The following is a 21,420-nucleotide window of genomic DNA, read 5'->3' on the forward strand; positions in this document are numbered from 1 at the left end:
TGATCTTCCGAGGAAGGTAATTAACCAGTGAACGATGGGTACGACCGCTGTAAAATTCAACATTTAATTTAAAGGTTATGATTGTTACGGGGATACCCGTGGACCAACAGAGGTGAAAGAAGGTGCCGGGGGAATGGGTCTAACTACAAAATCAAAGTTAATTTAAAACTGTAACAAAGGTTATATTTTTTTGAATTTCAAAAATAAACAAATAGCACTGTAACTGGTACCAGTAGCAATAAACAAGTCTAGGAAAGACAAGATAGGTGGTATAAACCGATCTTGGGCTTCAAGCCCTCACTTTACAATTCCTGAGCTACACGCTCAACTTTACAAAGATCAAATCTTTACTTAAGGGCAGAAATCCCCTAATTCGCGCAGCCCTTGCTCCAGCAATTACAATATCAGGCCTCCCAGAGGCACTTTTACAACACTAGAAAAAGAGCTAACGTTCTCTCAGTTCCCAACCCTACTCAAGGCAATATCAGAAAATTACAATTACTTGCCATCAAGGCACAACTTACAAAATTTGAAACAGGGGTATCTAGTACCCAAGCTATTGGGCCGTAGTAGAAAAGAACAGGTTAAGTAAATGGCCCGAAACACAAATAGAATAGAGGCGTGTACCTCCACTCCAAGATATGAAGTCTGATGAAACAGGGGCTATTCCCAAACTATGGAAGTGACTCGTATAAGAATAATTTAAGACATTACGGAAAGTAAGAAAACCAGTTACAAAACGTAGTCACCTCAAACCAATATGAAGGGGAGCTCGAGAGGGTACATCACTCTCTATCCCCAAGTTACAGTTACAGATTTTATGAAAATTTTACATTAACCGGCAGAACTTACATTTTAGAGAAGTTGGTTTAAGGTTTCGGACCTTTCCCTCAGGTTAAACTGCGGAGCTAGCAAAAAAAGTAAGATGTTAGATGGCCATTTCCTTGCTGAAGAACTGCTGCCTGATGAAAGAGGCACCTCCCGCCTCCTGCTTGACACACACACTAAGTTAGATGACGATCAATTGACCAAGAGACGTGAAAATCCTCAGTTTATCAACCCTCGGGGAATGTTCGAAACCTTTCATGAATAATCAAGACACACCCACAGGGTTTTATTGGTCAAATTTAAAAGTGACACTCAGAATCGAAGGAGAAATACGGGATTGGTTGGAAATTAATTACAAAAATCAGGGATTGGCTAGATTCAAAACTGGCGGAAAGAAAAGATAAATATTGCCAACTCAAAAATAAATGAACATCAATTAGTGAAAAAACCTATAAATACAAAACTTCTTCAAAAAGTTATATAACTTCGCACCAGGGTGCATGATCATAGTTTTCTAGCAGTGACATCTATGAGAGAATGTTCAAACTTCTTGATGAACTGAAAACAAAAACAAGCTGAAATTCACACAGTACTGGAAACTTCACAATAACAAAATTACGCCGAATTACAGTAGTGACATCTTCTGAGTAAAGGTTTAAATAGGTCTAGTTTCAAGTTCACTGTTTCTCCTGTAGAGGAGTTTCTTTAGGCGCAAGATTTAAATGCGCGACGTTGGGGTGTACCACCCGGTACAATGATGATGATGTTAATAGTAATAATAATAATAATCATAATAATAATAATTAATTAATTACCTTCCTCGGAAGATCAGTGGTGGTGTCCGACACATGATAACGGGTTCGATTCCAACCAACAAAAGAGAACACTAAACCTGAAAGATTGCAATTCATTTTAGCAGATCTGCCTATAAAAATAAAACTATAGTACTCCTATAACAGCAGGCCTGTAGTGTCTTCCTTCAAGGATGTAGAAGTAAACGGGAGTGAAATACCAGCACTCCATTATGTATATAATTAAGTGAGAAGGATGAGGTGAGGAAGTATATACGATGAGTAACGCATGGTTGATAGTTAGCTGTGGCGATCTGATGGACCGAAGCCTAGCACACGTATCTTCCGCCGTTCCCTGGGCCTGTAGGCATAGAGCAACAACCCGTGTGAGGCTTGTTGCGGGAAGCAGGATGAGAGTCTGGGCTGCAATATCAGTCTCCGAAGCCTTGTTCTCAGAAATACGTGCGACGTCTTTTCTCAATTGCTTTCAAGTTTGCAAATGAAACAACGTGTCAGATGCTTACAATATAATGTGCTTTAGATTTCAAATCGCGCATTTGAAGTTTGGGCTTTACTGATAGCCTTGTTAGCCCTCAGTATACGCCACTGGTATTAAGATGTTCTATAAACATAGAACCTTATATCAGGTGCCAAAACATCTGATTCAGTGTTTACCACTAGGTTTATTATCTACGTACGCTGCTCCTTTCGTAAATGATTTTTAGGACATCCTTCCTCTCCACAGTAAAATGTCAGTCAATGCAACATTAGTGTGCGCTTCGACATCGTACGCTATAGTTAAGAAAGAAGAAAATGACTACATGGTTACAGACAATCGTCTTGATAACAAACAAAACTGTCAATGTGCATGGTGTTCGCATGCTAATACGCAACATCTTATTTATCTGGCACAAGTAAGTAAGGCTATTAAGATGTTCTGTGTATGTTTAGTCCTCAGCCCGAAGGCTGGTTGGATCCTCAACAGTTCCGCCATCAGCTGTCATAGATGGCCTAGGCATCACTGAAGAGGCGTACTAGGGAAATGAGGAGTGAGGTAGTTTCCCGTTGCTTTCCTCACCGAGCCACAAGTTGCTATTACACATCAGTCTGCCAAGCCCACTGAAATGCATGCACCAACTGACCCTATGAGCAATATTTTCACACCATTCATAGCAGGGACTGGCTGCAGAAGGAATGGCATTACTAGCATTACTCATACCTCAGTCACTTTCATTTTGTCAAAGCTAAGGATAAAGCTGAGACAGGTCAATGAAAGTATGGACATAGAACCTTGTATCAGATGCCAAAACATCTGATTCAATGTTTACCACCAGGATTTTTATCTACGTACGCTGCTCCTTTCGTAAATTATTTTTGGGACATCCTTCCTCTCCACAGTAAGATGTCAATCGATGTAGATTTATGCAGAACCTGTCAACGTCATTACAAGCATCGAGGTGAAAATGGTGATGATGATTGGGATGGACCAAATCCGAGGATTGAACACTGCACACAATGTATGGATGAACTTTTCTCCATTTATCATCATCATCATCATCTGTTTACCCTCCAGGTTCGGTTTTTCCCTCGGACTTAGCGAGGGATCCCACCTCTACCGCCTCATGGGCAGTGTCCTGGAGCTTCAGACTCTTGGTCGGGGGATACAACTGGGGTGTATGACCAGTACCTCGCCCCTGCGGCCTCACCTGCTATGCTGAACAGGGGCCTTGTGGAGGGATGGGGAGATTGGATGGAACAGGCAAGGAAGAGGGAAAGAAGCGGCCGTGGCCTTAAGTTAGGTACCATCCCGGCATTCGCCTGGAGAAGTGGGAAACCACGGAAAACCACTTCGAGGATGGCTGAGGTGGGAATCGAACCCACATCTACTCAGTTGACCTCCCGAGGCTGAATGGACCCCGTTCCAGCCCTCGTACCACTTTCTCAAATTTCGTGGCAGAGCCGGGAATCGAACCCGGACCTCCGGGGGTGGCAGCTAATCATGCTAAACACTACACCACAGAGGCGGTTCTCCATTTATTTCAGTACATAATAACGATGATACAGAAAAGGAACAAACGACATGAATAACAACAACGTAAGAACTGCATTATCTTCTTTGTAAAGCATTACATACATAATATAGTACATTTCATAAACACTAAATGTTTTTTTATTTATTTGAATGTTGCAGGAAGCATTACAATTTCGTAAGCATGCCACCTCTTCGCAGAAAGCTGTTAAGGAGCATAGCAACTGTGTCGGCAGCAAAACCTTGACTGTTGTAGTAGATTGTTTAATTTCGTAAATAAATATTTCATTAAATTTAAAATGTTGTACTTATTGTACTCCTTGACTCCTTACACCTACTCATTCCATCTATAGAGGCTTTAATGTGTAACCTTAATAGCAGACAAGACAAAACCTGCATAACCGTGATAACGTCATCGCTGCAGGTTAAAAACAGAATAATAGCGTGTGTTCACGCCTGTAATGCGTAAAGCATTAAGCATAAGATCGCGTCGTCATAGTTATGCATGTTTAGACTTGTTGGATAATAACATTAAGCCATAAGCTGATCTCTTATGCCTTATAAGAGCCTATGTATAGCCGCCATCTTGCGCAAGCGCTCTTGGGCCGTCTCATAAGAGCAGCCGGTATCTTACGCAAGCGCTCATAGGCCATCTCATAAGAACCTATGTATAGCCGCCATCTTGCGCCATTCACGTCGGGAAGGGAATCTCTCCGTAAAACTGAGGTTAGGCTCCTCCATGTGGTTAGGTGTGAGTTTTGGCTTGCTCTCTTAGGCGTTGGGAAGGACATCTAGCCGTAAAAGTGAGGTTAGGCCTCCTCCAAGGTATTGTCTGTAAAGTTAGGCTTGCTCTCTTATGCAAAACCGCAAAATCGACATTGTACAACTACTATACTAGGGGTCAATGACCTCGAGTCAGAACCCGCATAGCTACACTACTAGAGCTCGGGTGCTGACTCAGCAAAAAATGCTGACGCTAGGGAGTTTAATCACCACAGCTCCTCTACTCATCACTGGCACCGGGACAGAAACGACTCTCATCTGAGATATCCACTCCACCGTGCAGTGAGCTCTAGGTTGACACCACTGAAGTCGCAGTTGTCAGTGATTCGGAGTTAGAGGCATGAATGCTACAGGGCGTCTGGCTCAGAGCTGTCCCTCAAGTAATCGATTTGTTGCAATTACAGTCACTCTGGTGACAACTGAAACTCTAATATCTGCTGCAGATTCAGTACGATCCTCTTCAACCATGCGGTGAATAGGATGGTATTTCCTCTCTGCAGTGTACCGTGTGTGGCCGCACCCTGGTCTTTTTGAGATACTGTGGACATATTCCTGCCAAGTTTTTCTACGCTGTCGCAAAAACAAGATCCACCTTCTCGTAGCCCTGTTACAATAGCCTTGTTCAAACTCAGTGAGCTGTTAATACTGCGTTCTTCGTCTCCTTAAAGACATGTTTTACTCACACCCACTTTACAAAATCAACACCAGACGACGACTAATGCTCACAAACTACTGCTACTAAAATATTTTCATTCCTCCCCTGAAGGGGGAGGCGGGCCACTTAGAAAGTGACGCTGTCTCTCAGTCTGAGAGATTTGTTACGGTGCAGTATATGCTCGGAGTACGTGAGGGGGTTAGCAGCCATGGCCTATACTAGGAACTGTCCTGACTTTTGCCTTAGTGCAGGAGAATGAAAAACCACAGAAAACCATTCTCAGGACAGCCGACAGGGGGGACTAGCCCTCTCCGTCTCCCGAATAGAGAGATGTGGTACTATGGTAGAGCCGAGGCCAACCCTCCTCTGCTCAGTTGGCCGGTCGGAGTGCAGAACTGTCGGACCACTGACCAGCCGTGGCCACTTGTGGACCGAGACCCACTCTGCATTCACCCACCAAAATTCGTCATTGCTCACGATGTGTACTGCGCGTATTTAAAGCAAACTTGCTTTGCAAGGTCACAGTGGCACTTCTAGCATCACTCTTCATTGACTAGCGTGCAAATATGAAGAGGCATCTTCCTTCAGATGTGCAAACAGGCCTCCCGTATTTTGTTTACTTAGTACAACTCCTTTTTAGTGTTGGGATTTCATTTTCTGCCAATGTGTGTTTCAAAATATGGACTAAATATGTTATGAAAGTAGTGCTTGGTAATGTAACGAATATCTTCATTTGATCAGATTGTTATACTTATAAAAAGAGTACAGTTACAGATTAATTGCTTAAAAGTGAAAGCCACAGAATAAGAATTTAAATGAAAGCCATAGAATGATCTGTGTCACAGCAAGTTGTGTGATATGGCTAAAGCTGGCAAGAAAGGAAATGATGTGCACACAACATAACTTGCTTTCAACATTTCATAGAATTTTCTAAATTCCACGTTGAAATATTGATGCTAGAAAAATAAATTTAAAATGATTGACAAGAATAACTTTGAAACTATAAAATGGTCAATATATTATATGTTATTGTTATTATTATTGTTGTTGTTTTTATATGTGAGTTTTCCAGAAAAATGTCACCTACATTTGGAAATATTGACAAATATAGGAGATGAAAATATTCCGACTTACACAGATATCCTAATTTATAAACATATCTCACAATTTTAACTGCAGCTAATGAAAAAATATATATACCAGGTGGCTCTCGAACGCTGTACTTTCTACTTATAAATTCTCCGCATGCACAAATGATGAAATGGGATGTATACCAACTGACTTTCAAGAGGAACTACTGCCAGCGGGCAGGTTACATCAGAATATGAAGAGATAAGAAACGGAGTGTCGCTCGCAGCATGTTACTCAGCGCTACTGGTATAATGCACCCTTTGCATTAGTAAACATCGTTTTCGATCGCACAGTTCTAGGCTGGTGTTTGGTACAGCCGACACGCCAAAGATGCAGTAAATGAAATCTAATAACTTATTAATTTATACACGTGTAGACATTCAACTCGATAAAAGAGTTGATTGTATGGAACAAAAACTAATACTGTTCGGAGAAGTACTTGTGTAGAAGGCGTACGTCTGTTTGGAGCTTCTGTTGCACTTCTACCAGGTTGTCCAGCTTAAAATAATGTCTGTGTATTCACCGCTGCTTTTCACACCAGCCATTGCCGATATGCAGACAGCAAATATAGTGCGGCTGTACCAAACACCAGCCTAGAACTGTGCGGTCGAAAATGATGTTTACTAACGCAAGGAGTGCATTATACCAATAGCGCTGAGTAACATGCTGTGAACGACACTCCGTTTCTTATCTCTTCATATTCTGACGTAACCTGCCAGCCGGCAGTAGTTCCCCTGTGAAAGTAAGTTTGTAGACATCCCATTCATCATTTGTGCATGCGGGGCATTTATAAGTAGAAAGTACGGCATTCAAGAGCCACCTGGTATATATATTTACTGTACACAGAAATCCTAGCCGTGGTTATTATTTAATACCATCCATACCTCAGCATACTTCCATACTCTGACAGTGATAAATGAGACTGAGTCTTCTGTAGAAGCTACATTTTGCTCTAGCCTGTGCAAATGGAGAGATGCAGAAGTACTGTACTGCAACCATCAAGAAAGAGAAACAGGCGGCTATTGTGTTAATGAGTTGAAATATGGTTCAAGTTTCTTGAAAAATTGTGGCATTCTTGCTGTTCTATGCAGAATGTAGGAAAAATACCGTCGGATAACCACTGACTGTGTTAGAAGGGATCTGTAAAATTAAAATGAGGATAGAGACTCAACCCACAATTTTTATCCAGAGTCAACTGGGGAAAAGTAAGGTAATGTTATTTGACAGCCATAATTTATCACGCAGGAGTCTCCATGGTGTTTATGCTTGGTCTCAGTTTGATTTTATTACTTTCGATCAACAGCGGTGTAAATGGAAGGTGTATTGCACATGTAGAAAGTACAATATCTGGCTTTTAACGGATCTTGACATTTTGCGAACCCTAGACAGCGAAAAAGTGGGTTTCACAATGTAGCTGTGATTTAGGATGCTGTGGGAAATCCTTTGAAGGCACATGGGCCGTAAACGTAAACCAAAACGAAATTACATTACTTGACCCAGTTGAACTTTGTTGAGAATTGTGAGTCAGAGGGTTTTCTGATCCCCTGTTATTTTTTCTGGACAGCATATTTTGTATGCTCTGCATGTTTTTGGCAGGCTATCATCTTGTATTCTGCTAAGAGACGATTTGAACGTCGTCGTGATTTGGATAGAATGATGTCAGTAGAAGACTTCTGAAGTCTTGACAGTCTTGTTGTAGGCATTTATTGTTGTTGTCGTCGTTTTTGTTGCTGATTATAATATTGTTGTGATCGTGGTCGTTGTATCACCTGCTTGCTTTGTACCAAGAGTTTGGGGTACTTTGCAAAATAATTCATAGATTGCTTCACCTTTGCAGACCTGTAAATAAGAACAGGAAAAAAATATAACAAGGCTAAAGTTACTAAATCTAAGCCTCAGTAATAGAGACTTTTTTTTTTACAAGAACAACCACAGTCCCCCCAAAAAGTAATTTTGAGGTTGCATGAGATTGTACTGCTACTAACATAACCATTTTACATTTAAGAAAGCCTATTACTCTGTTATTCATTACTGAATTTTTGACAGTTAGACAAAAAAAACAAACATAGTTCAAAGTCTTGTTCACAAAAAGAAAGTGAAACTAGCAATGAAACTAAAAGGAATAAGAATGATAGAAATTTCAAATAACTGTGTGCTTGTGAAGGTACTCCGTACATATGCTGGTCCATGGGAGAACATCTATATAAAAATAGAACAAAATTCCCATTCGAATGCAATATGTAACATAGGTACAAAGATGTTTTAGCATTAGTACCAGCTAAACTTCGAGATGTGCATAGACTAGCCGTGTTCTTACAACATCTCGCCAGCAAGTACTGGCTTAAACTTTCCCCTCGAGTTGATGTCCACAAATGTTGAAGTGGTGGTGGTAATTATTGTTTTATGAAGATGTACAACTAGGCAACCATTGTCTATTCATGCTAATTAGAGGGGGGAAAATGGGAGGGGCCCAATACTTCGAAAAAACAAAGGTATCAGTGAAAGAAAGATGAGGGCCACGAAGGGCGTCGAAATGAAAGACTCCCTAGGCCTCGTAAACCTAATACTGCCGGGGTCAAAAAAGAACAAGAGTTGTCCAAGGGAGCTTGAATATGATAGATGAAAGTGAAGAGCCTGACGCAAATAAGGGGAAGAAACGCCAGGACTCAGCTAAGGGCCCCGTGGACACCAACCCACTCTCCCAAGTTAAGAGCCTTTGGGGCCCCTTTCAGTTCACCTCTTATGACAGGCACAGGATACCGTGGGTGTTATTCTACCGCGCCCCATTCACGTGGGGAAGAAATGTTGAAGACGATGATGACAACACCAGTGGGAAAAAAATATGTTCAGAAGATAGTAAGCAAATTCGTGTCCTCGTCCCGAGGTGGTGCAGCTCTTTTCAGGCACACCCTTAATACAGATAAGCTGCATATACCATTTTAAATACATGCCAACCCTCCTTACATTATGAAATTTCTGCCAGTACCGGGAAACAAATCGGGCCATCGAGGACAGCAGCTAATAGTGCTAACCGTTGAACTACGGAGGCATACTTCAGAGGAGTGTGAAACTTAATAAGAACTATGTTGATATTTGTGATGGAATAAGTGTCAATTTTTTTTTTAAAGTTTGAGTATACAAACTTATGCCATTTGATCATAATTAATTTTAAAGAAAGTGAATACTTACATATTCAATTTGCATATTCATTAAAATGTATTGTATTAGATTTTTCGTTTTTTTGTCTTACTTTTCTGCCAGGTATTTAGAAAAACCATCCCAGACCTTAAGGATCTAGCTTTAAGACCCATTGACAGTAACAAAGAATTCTTCTTCTTCTTCTTTTTCTACCGCTTTTCCCAAACCTGTGGAGTCGCAGAAGCGAACTGTGTCGCACATGTGGATTTGGCCCTGTTCTACGGCTGAATGCCCTTTCTGACGCCAACCCTATATGGAGGGATGTAATAACTACTGCATGTTTCTGTGGTGGTTGGTAGTGTAGTGTGTTGTGTGAATATGAAGAGGGAATTGTTGGGACAAACACAAACATCCAGTCCCCGAGCAAGAATAATTAATCAAAGGTGATTAAAATCCTCGACCCAGCCGGGAATCGAAACCGGGACCCTCTGAACCGAAGGCCTCAACGCTGACCATTCAGCCAATGAGTCGGACTGACAGTAACAAAGAATATCCTGTCAGTAATGCAAACTAGTACAAACATGACAACATTCATAGAATACACAAAGTAAATTCCATGACTTGGAAAACATGAAGTTTGAATATGGAAAGTTTTTCACTCCCCTGAAAAATTTGGTGTTAGTGCGATGGCTGTACTTGTAAGAAACATCGCCACAATTACAGGAAATATTATATTTTCTTCACATTAATGATGACTACCTTGTCGAGGTGGCGAAGGCGAGCACGGTTGACTTCCATTAGGAAGTAAAACATAACTCCCACATCTGGTAAGGCATATTGTCCTCAGGGCCGCTCAGCTTACATTAGAAATGAGTAGGTAGGTTGAATTTACTAGTGAATGACTGGAACCAGTGTATCTTCTTTTCCTACCACATTTTCCCACACCTGTGGGGTCGCGAGTGCGAACTGTGTCGCACAACTGGATTGGGTCCTGTTTTACAGCCGGATGCCCTTCCTGACGCCAGCCTTATACGGAGGGATGTAATCACTGTTGCGTGTTTCTGTGGTGGTTGTGTAGTGTGTTGTGTGGATATTATGAGGAGAGTGTTGGGACGGACACATACACCCAGTCCCTGAGCCGACCCGGCCAGAAATCGAACCTGGGTCTTTCTGAACCAAAGGCCGGTACGCTGACCATTCAGTCAACGAGTCAGACACTGGAAGCAGTGAATGACCAGATATAATTTTTTTTTTTAATAAGCGCCACCCCAAGGTTCTACTTAATCACAGCATGTATACAAGCACTTCATTTTACTCCAAAGACGTGGTTCCAGAGTAATCTTCGTACAGGTCCCAGCCCACATCGGGATACCACATAATGAATATGTAGATGCTTTAGCAAAAGAAACATGTGTCAGTGGACATGTTATGAATACTCCCAGCAACTTCATGGATTATACAGTAATTACAGTACCGTATATACAAAAGAGCTTATAGTCAGTGGACAAAGAAGTGGGAGGAAACAAAGAGCTACAAAGGTAAATTTTACTTAACGATCGAACAAAATCCCACGCGACATCCTTCATTCGCACAATGGAACACTCAACGACGATTCATCTCATTAATCACTCGAATGCGATTCAATCATGGAAGTCTTCTTTTTTTTTTTTTTTTTGCTAGTGGCTTTACTTCGCACCAACACAGATAGGTCTTATGGCGATGATGGGATAGGAAAGGCCTAGGAGTTGGAAGGAAGCGGTCGTGGCCTTAATTAAGGTACAGCTCCAGCATTTGCCTGATGTGAAACTAGGAAACCACGGAAAACCATCTATGGAAGTTTTAGAAGTCACCTTTATCGTCTCAGTGTAGTGGACACACCATACTGTTCAAGTGATGGCCACTCGATTCAGGACCTAAACCGTCTTTTTTTTTTTTTTAGTACACTACTGGCGACAAAAGACAAAGAAGTGTATGGTATACTATTATTACGAACTATGTAACAAAAACTGGTCTATAAATTTGACTGATTATAAATGGATATATATGTGATTATAATGTGGTGATATGCAACTTATATATATAATCCAAACTGGGAGAATTACTTGTAATGAATTGTAAAGTTCAAACCAGCATATTTTCATATCCAGATGGATGTTTGGTCTGATACTGACCTAAAGCTAAATAAATTTATTTTAAAGTACTTCATGTTTGTTTGTCACTGGTTTTAAAATGATGTAAATGAATGATTTCCAGATCAGTAAAAACGTAATTTACAGCTATGTGCTAGCTTGTACTGACCCTCATATAGGCCTACTTTCAAATATCTGTAAAACATTTCAAAATATAGATATAAGAAAATGAAATCCTTATAACTTGGATTTATACTTGATCATTTACAGGCTCGAGTGTAGTCAACAAGTAGAATGAAATAGGCATTCACTGAGAGCTTGCATCCGGGAGATAGCGGATTCGAATCTCACTCGGCTGCCCCGAAGATGGTTTTTCGTGGTTTCCCATTTTCACACCAGGAAAATGCTGGGGCTGTGCCTTAATTAAGGCCACAGCTGCTTCCTTCCAACTCCTAGGCCTTTCCTATCCCATCATCGCCATAAGACCTATCTGTGTCGGTGCGACGTAAAGCCACTAGCAAAAAAAAATGTCATTCACTGGTGTTCAAGCAAACAGGAAGTTTGTCACCATATTTCGTATATCTGCTCTGTATTTTGTGGTATTAAAACAAGTAATCCAAGTCCCCAGTCTTCAAAAATGTATGAAGGAAAATGTTGTAGGTATTCGTAGATAATGAATTTCAATGATTAAATGTAATTTTGCAAATTATATGGTCCGTAAATGGTCTTTTACTGCTTTGGTTGCTTCCTTTCCCCTGCCTCTCACCGTCAACTTGCCCACAGCTCGTCGCATGCTTATATTAAGAGACGAGGTAGAACCCACCAAAGAAATGTGTAGGCCCACAATTATTGTTTCCCATCTAAAATATCTGAAGGTGGGGTTGTGGAGTGCGGAGAGGGGGGAGGGATCTAAATTGTACTAAATATTGGACAATCATATTGATTTAAAAATAAAATTCCAATGTTAATCTATTTTATAAGGGGTTCAGTGAACCCGTGTCAGGTCAGCCTCTCCGCCGATTATATTAACATTAGGAGTCTTCAGTAAACTTCTTGGTAGTTGGAAAAATTGATAAACAACAGCGCGAGGAGTGGTCCGTTTTGCTGAAGACGAAGAAACGGGTCAATATTATATTGTTATTTTCAGTAAACTGGCTTATAATATTGTACAGCCATAAGTGAATCTTACCTGCAGAGACAAATTGCCTCCACAATAACAATCACTATGGAGCCACCGATGCCGGCCGCCAGTAATATATAAGCAGGCAATAGGACATGAAATTCAACAACTGGTACTCGCCCCGTATCCATACAGCGTGGCTTTTGGGACTGCAAAATGCGCAGCTCTCGTGCCACCAATCCACGTTCAGTCGTCTTTCGCATCCTAGAAATAAATATACAATGTAAGAAAATATCCCCCTTTTTCTTCATTAATTCCAAGGACAATCCCACCGCATTCGAGTGTTATTAAAATACTAGATTTCTCTCTATCACCAAACTCTGATCTTTGTTTTTCTTTTGTCTCATTGACACAGATAGGTCTTATGGCAACGATGGGATAGGAAAGGGCTAGGAGTGGAAAGGACGGCCCTAGCCTTAATTAAGGAACAGCCCCAGCATTTGCTTGGTGTGAAAATGCTGTGAGCATTTAATAGATATAATAAGAAATACACATGCGTAAAAAGACATGAAATCTAGTTATCTGCATTATCGTAAGCTCTAATAATTTTTATGTCCAACCGGTATCGTGTGGAATTTCATATAGTTATGCTCTTCAGAATAATGTGGAAGGTAGAACTTGACGATTCTGTAGGCTATTTACTGCAACTCTACAGTACTTACATAAAACCATACCATTAGAAACTTTTTCCAATGCGTGTGGGGAATGTGCCCTGAAAGTTTGGCCGTACCTTATCACTACACCAAAGCTGCTCAAACGGCCAAAATCTGACACGTACAAAACGAGGCACAGAGGTTCAGTGCACCGTGCATCGGTCCCACTCGGCTAGGCTCGGACCACCGTTTCGTCACGGGGCGGCTCGGCTAATCTCTTCTTGGATGGCGGAGCCCTGCAGAGCGAGTGAGGAAGGGGGAAACAGGTGGAGAGAGCGAGACAGGTGTAGGGAAAGAGAGAGATAGCGCTATTGCTCAAACTCGAAGAGTGGGGGATCTGCACTCTGGTCAGCCTAGCAAAGTCGTCTTATGCACCTTGCACCGTGCAATGCACCGGTGCACGTACCCTGTATATCATTTCTTACCTTTTGTCTTTTATATCGTTATCCTACAGGCGCGGCTTCATAATACAATCTGCAGAGGTTTAGAACCATCAGAATGAAATATATAATATTCAGCAATGAGGGGAATCCTATCCTTCATCTTGTGTGTTGTTATCGAGCGAAAGATCGACAACCTTTCGTTACTGGTTATCTGGCAACCTTGCTTGGATCTGTGAACGACAGCACTTTAGGACAAACACATGGGAACACCCTTAGCCACCTATCGTAGAAAGCTGTAGCGATAGAGTCGCCCATAAGGTTCTGTATGATCCGCACGTCTTGCAACGCAGCAGGCCTATTCGTGTGTATTAAATTCCCAATTCTTGGAAATGTTGACACTTTCTCCCCAAGCACAGTTGTAAATTACACACTCTCCTCTCTAGGACTACCACCCTCTTTGGAACAACCTTGTCTTTCAGGATGTGAAAGGACGGTAGATGCAGAGTGGGTCTCGGCCCATAAGTGGCCATGGCTGATCCGTGGTCCAACAGCTCTGCACTCTGACCGGCCAACTGAGCAGAGGAGGCGTGGCCACGGCTCTACCGTGGTTCTACGCCTCTGCATTCGGGAAACGGGACAGGCCTGGACCTCACGGCTGGGCCCAACCGTTAGTTGTCCTGAGAATGGTTTTCCGTGGTTTTCCATTCTCCTGTACTAAGGCGAATGCCGGGACAGTTCCTAGTATAGGCCACGGCAGTCAATCCCCTCACTTTCTCCGAGCATCTTCTTCCCCTTTACAAATCTCCCAACCATAGAGACGGCGTCGCCGTCTAAGAGGTCAGCCTACCCCTTCAGGGGAGGAATGAAAATATTTTAGTAGCAGTACTGTGAAAAGAAAGAAAGGCCTTTAATCCTGGTTTGACAATTTGTGTTGAAAAGCCATAGCTCCGGGTTGGCATCTTGTTATTATATCGCGCTGTGGCGTTCATTAACAACTGAAGTATTAGAAAAAGTTCACCATACTATAACCGTTCAACACCGTGCCAATAGGCATGTTATGAGGCCCAACAAGTCATATACGCCGTTTTCCGCGTCAGTCTACGACATACAGTATTTGGTTGTAATAAGCATTTTATGCCCCGTCCGGGATACGAGCGGCGCTGCGCTACCTCGAATTGCGCGTATTGAGGGAGAGAGCTCTGAGTACAACGAAACCTTGAAATTACACTCTCTAACGTGCAAGCGAGGAGGAAACAGCACGCCACACTCAGATACTGCCTATGTCAGGAGACGGAGTTAACTTTACAGGGTTCTAACTTGAGAACTGGATATTCTCAGCGATTTCCCTGCATATTCATGAAAATCCAACTCACAAATTCCGCGCGTCAAGTGATGATAAAATTTCGGTACAAGCCCCTGAAATTTACGAGTAAGGACTCATTGAAATCAGCATGAATTACAATAGTTGATGATGTAAGGAAAGGTTTTAACGAGCGCAGTACTAATGACGCACACTAGATAGATATGCGTAATGGAAACCATCTGTTGTGAGCGATTATCTTGACAGAAATATGGGAGTCCCCGGCCTCAACTACTTTGTGCGCTGAGATCCAAGAGAAAGTTTGTGATATTACCAGAGATTCAGGGATGCGATTTAAATTAAAGTAGATCAGTTAAAAGAGAAAGTCAAGATCTACAAAATTAATATCTATACGACCCTGTGGGATCATTATTAGCGGAGCAATTTGTGCCCTGTGGACGGAGCTTGCCATCTCCATCGTCAGCGACCCGTATTTCTTATATAAGAAGACCAGGACAGCCCCTAGTTACTCATTCGTTAATAATTCATCCAGTATCCAGTATGTCAACCAGGGTTACTCATTCATCCATTGCCAACCAGTGCTACATATTGTTATCCAGTGTTATTCAGTTTTGCTCGATATTGTGTTAGACGGAGGTCTACTCTTTGTCAGTCCCAGACACGTTCATAATACAATCACATTTTTGTGTGAAATAATAATTGCAGTGTGTAGATTTATGCAATTCTAATCCTAATATATATTAAGGGAATGCAGACAAGCGTGAATACTCACGGCTCACATGAACATGTTTCAAAGAAATGGTAATATTCCAGTAATCGTCACGACATAGTGAGTTATTGACTATAGAGTACCAATAATTATTGTACCATGATTAAGGCATGTGCAGTGTAGGAGACAATAATCCTAACTACAGGTCAAAGTTGTTAGACTAGCCAGGAAATGCTCCATAAATGAACAAGTGATAATCATGTAGGAACAAATATGCCAATAACTGTGTCACTTTATAACAAAAGGGACCGAATAGTGATGTTCAGGGATAGCAACCGCTACTCAGGTATTCCATTCGAGTCTATGAGTGAGTCTATCAATTTCATGTTATTCGAAGACATATAGACAGTGCTTCAATAACCAATTTGTCCACATGTGTGTGAGTGCTCGTCGAACCCAGGATTTTACTCTACCAGAGCGCGCCGGTGTGCTGTGTTATTCCAGTCAAGGCCCACGCAGAACTTTCATCAGTAGGAGATTGCAGATCAAGACACCATGGATTCAACCCCGAAGAATATGAACCTAGGATTCTCTGCTAACGAGGCGTCAGTGATGGAGATCTAAATCCATATGGGTACCCTCAAATGACAGCATGGTTACACAGCAATGATAAGTCCATTCCATGATATTCCTAATCGTGAAAATCATAACTGTCGCATTAATATGAAAAACTTTGTAAATATCATTTTCAGCATGCTCCGGACGTATTCCAGATGTATTTATTAATGAACAAAACAGGCTTCCAGCCCAGATACATGTTCACAAAGCAATAATCCTATTAATACAGTAATAATAATAATAATAATAATAATAATAATAATAATAATAATAATAATAATAATAATAATAATAATAATAATAATATTAAACAAGAATCTACCTTCAAAACAACCAATCTAGCCCTACCCTGACCTTGCCATCACCACCTGAGCGTCACAACAGATAGTTCTGATAAAGGAAAAAGAAACCGCTGACCTTACGCTACAGCAGATTCCACTTCAGTCCTTGTATACACAGTTGCTTACTTTGCAATCCTTGTTCCTTAACATACTTAACCTGGATCTAAAGCACACCAAATGACAACAATCACATACTGACTTGCAATCTCGCAATCGGTAAGGCCTCTACCTTTCCACATACCATATTATTTACATACTCAATTACTTCGCAATCTGCATGCCCATCGCTGTCACCCAGTCTTACTTCACCTCCAGGCTCGCATTTTACATCCTTCACTATGACCACATCACCTACACTTCAATTACTCCCAGTGGCGGCTCGTTTGGGAGGTGCTAAGGTGCGCGCCCCCACGGGGTTCCATTAAATTAGGGAATTTTAATCTTAAATGTTAACAAGGGAAATATTTTACTATTATAATCAAGGGCGCGAGTTGTACTGTACTATGGCCCGATGCGCTGCTGGCCCGGCGCAGGAGGGCGCTCTCTCAGAGCGGACCAAATACTCCGAGTCCCGCTCGACTTGCCTAGAGGGAGCCAATCAGAGGCACAGTAGAGATGTGCTGTTCTAACGGAGATTCCGGTGCGTTTCTGCCGCGGCCCATGGTTGCAGCCAACCTACCCGAAACATTGCTGATTTGATTTCTATTTAACAGGGGTCAGTTTGTGCCATTTCTCTCCTAAAACTAGGAACTATTTTACTGAGGCACTTACCTGAGTTAAATGTGCCGGTATATATTTAAAATAGTCTTGTAGTTTTTAGGATTGTTAACTAACGAAACGAGTAACGACTGTAACTACTGTCTCCTCGCACTTGACTCATGTTGGCCATACTCACTGGGGAGCGCGATGTTTAGCTGTGTGTTGATGAATGATCTCGTGAGGTGACTGTGACGAGGTGAAATTAGGAGAAAGTTTGTGATTTATATGTAGGCGTAGTGTTATGTTTGCATTTCGTACAGTATGATTACCATCGAACATATTAAAGAACTAACGTTTTCTTCTCTTTATATCGAGAAGAAAGTCGAACTGAAGGAGTGTGGTAGGCCGACACCAGACTTCTCATCGAAAAGACCGGAGACCAAGAAAAACGAAAATAGAGCTGTCCAAAGACAAATTAATTCTCCTGACGTATATAACAAGAACGCGCGGATATGTGGAAGTGATATCTCAGAAACCTTTTACTGCATTCCTTGCCTGCTATTCACCCATTCTAGGAAAGGAGATAAATGGATCACCACAGGGGTGATATCAATAGTACCATGGACTTTGAAATGCTTGGTAAAGTCAATATCCTGTCTTGTTTGAGTGATCACTACAGCGAAACTATTCGTACACATAATTCGATTGTGGACAAGAACAGGCAAATGTTAATAATAATAATAATAATAATAATAATAATAATAATAATAATAATAATAATAATAATAATACAAACAAAAGTGGACATGAAAAACGCACAAATTCAACCCAAAGACATTTTGAATCGAAACATATATAGAAAGAAAATTGACACGTGGGAAGTTACTCCAGAGAAAGAAGTACCACAAAGAGCAGGTACCAAGTGGACGTAAGAAAGGAAGAGGATCTTTAGTCAACAGATGAAAAGCATATCATAAATAAAGCTTCGTGTGTTCCAAAAGGGACCATTCACGCATAATAATAATAATAATAATAATAATAATAATTGCATATGCATTGCACCGTATAGTGTTCGAAGTGTGTATCTTGATGACATGGTTTGAAGAACTTGAGATATATTATGGAATTATGAAACTAAGGCGCGCCCCCCACTGCTCATATCCACGAGCCGCCACTGCTTACTCCTGAAAATACCTAACAAACTCAAACCACTGGGTACTGTTATACAAGACCCCCATAAACATCAAAAACACCCGTCCACATTCCAACACTTAGCCCCTTATTCTCTCCAAGCTAAACTCACAACCATCGCCCTATGAAACACCTTCCACTTTTCTCACACATGCATTTTTAACCGCACATAAGTACCTGTTCAAATCTCCTCTGTCTTCCCATTCCTTAATAATCCACCTTACAATACTCCACTCGTCCCCTATTTCTAACATTTTCCGATGTTTAGCACCCAAAAGACTAAATCTGATCTTACTTGTTACTTCACAATTACCTAATAAGTGAAAATCATTGTTCTCTGCCCCACAAAGTATACATTCCGAATTGTCACTACCTTTCAACCATCCCCTATCTTTATGAAGTCCCATTATCCACCATATCAACCCTCTCATATTTAACCTATTAAAGTATCTAATATTTATACCTGTTACTTCCTCAACTTTATTAAAAACACTAAGAAAACTTCTTAATCTACTTTCTTCCAATAATTTCTTCCTGCCCAGATCTCTAATCCTCCTTACCAGTACCTTCATCCCTCTAGCTTCCGTCTTCGTCCACACCTCTTCCCACATGTACCCCAGGCCTATCATCTCCAAGTATCCCTTAATTTTATCTAGCCAGCATCCTTTATAAATACTCTTCAGTTGTTGTTCATACGTGGCCTGTAATACCCTCCCTCCTTCCTGTCTTTTCAAATTCATCCAATATCTCACTATTCTTTTCACACACTCAGATTCCAAATCCTCCCCACACATTAATTCCACCCCTGCATTGACTGTGCACATCGGTAGCCCCATCACCATCTTACCGAAATTAGTAATAATTCATGGTAACTCAACTCTTTTGTCATCCAACCCCCAAACTTCAGTTCCATACAATACCCTCCCGAAAATCACCGATCTTAGAACTAACCTCAGGCTTTTATAACTGATACCCGGATATTTCGCTAGCAAGTTCTTGAATGAGGCTAGGGCGGCGCACCCTCTGTTCCTCGCCCTCTTAATATGATCGTTCCAGGTGCCTTTACCATTAATAATGACTCCTAGATATTCTAACTTGCTTACCAGTTCCAACCTTTCTCCCTGCACAACCCATTTCTCATCATCCCTTCTTCCTTTGTGTGCCTGGGCTATAAGCATTTTAGATTTATTCCCATTAATTTTCAAGGCCCATTTCTTCGCAAAATCCGACACTGAATGTAAAGCCTTCTGCATCCCCCTGGGGTTGGAGTTATAAAAATCACATCATCAACAAAAATCAATCCTGGGACCTCCACCCCATTAATTACCAGCACTACCCAATTACTAGCCCCATGCCCCTCCAAGATATCGTTAATAAATAAAATAAACAAAATTGGTGATAATTTGCACCCCTGCTTTAAGCCCACCTTGGGCTCTAATGGTCTGCTCAACCTATCGTCTCCCAATTTTACACAGTACCTGACTACCCTATATATCCCCTTAACTGCCCTCATCATCTTTCCCGAAACCCCAACCTTCCCAGTTTCTCTAATAGAGCTTCCCTATCCACCTTATCAAATGCCTTTTCAAAATCGATTGCCGCCACATACACCTTCCTTCTTGACAGGCTCCTATACTTTTCCAGAACTGTCCTTATTATCATTATATTATCCACTGTTCTTTTCTTTCTTCTAAATCCTCCATGGAAATCAGACAATACTTCATTCTTTTCTGCCCATTCACACAACCTGTTCGCCAACACCCCTGTGTAAATTTTGCTTAATGAATCTAACAGAGATATTCCTCTATAATTATTCAAAGTGTTTTAATTACCCTTCCCCTTATATATTGGGAATACAATTCCTCTTTCCCATTCGTTCGGGTACTTCCCCTGATTAAATAGTTTCACTATGCCCTCCATCATTCTCTCATTTTTGCTAATTTCTTTCCAAAACTTATTATTGATCCCATTACAACCCCCTGCCGACCTGCCCCTGATTCTTTTTATCACTCTTAAGGTTTCCTCCCTCATAATTTCCTTGTCCAAATCATAATTTGCCACTCTTCTATTTCTCCAAATTACTTCATTCCCCGTCTTCCTCCAGCATTCTTCCTCCTTACCACCGAGTAATTCACCAAAGTAGCTCACCCACTGTATATCTTCAATGCTCTTTACCTCTAGACTCCTTCCACCCTTTATTATTCTGTTAATCCTTTCCCAAACTTTTTCAATGCTGTTAGTCTTACATTCTTTATTTATGGCTTCAGTTTGTTCCTCTAACCACGCTTTTTTTACCTCACAAATTTTCTTTTTATACTCCTTCCTCAACTTACAGAAAACCTCCCTTTCTGCACCCCCATCTTTCTTTCTATACTCTTGTAACGCACCCAGCACCCTCCTCCGCATTCCTTCACACTCTCTGTTAAACCATTCTTCACCCTCTTTCTTTTTCTTCCTTCTACATTCTACCATCTGTGCTATAATCTTTATTGGATGTAGTATCAATTCCAAGGCTTTATCAATATTATTCTCCTCTAACACACCTTCCCAACCATATTTCAGAAATTGTAATTCCTCTATTACTACCCTATCCCAATCCCGTCCCACTTTCTCTGTCCATTTGTACTTGTTATATCCACTTCCTAATTTATCCTTCATCTCAACTTCCTTCTTTATATGCGTCTCCTCCCCCCTTTTCAACATAAACCACACTAGGAAATGGTGTGTTTCAATCCAATCGCCTACTTCCACCCTTACAATATCCTCCAACACTCCTTCCGAGTTTAAAACCATATCTATCACACTACCTCCCTTCTCAGTAACATAGGTCAATTTCCCCTT

This window comes from Anabrus simplex, chromosome 3 (assembly GCF_040414725.1).
Source record: "Anabrus simplex isolate iqAnaSimp1 chromosome 3, ASM4041472v1, whole genome shotgun sequence".
NCBI classification, from domain to species: domain Eukaryota; kingdom Metazoa; phylum Arthropoda; class Insecta; order Orthoptera; family Tettigoniidae; genus Anabrus; species Anabrus simplex.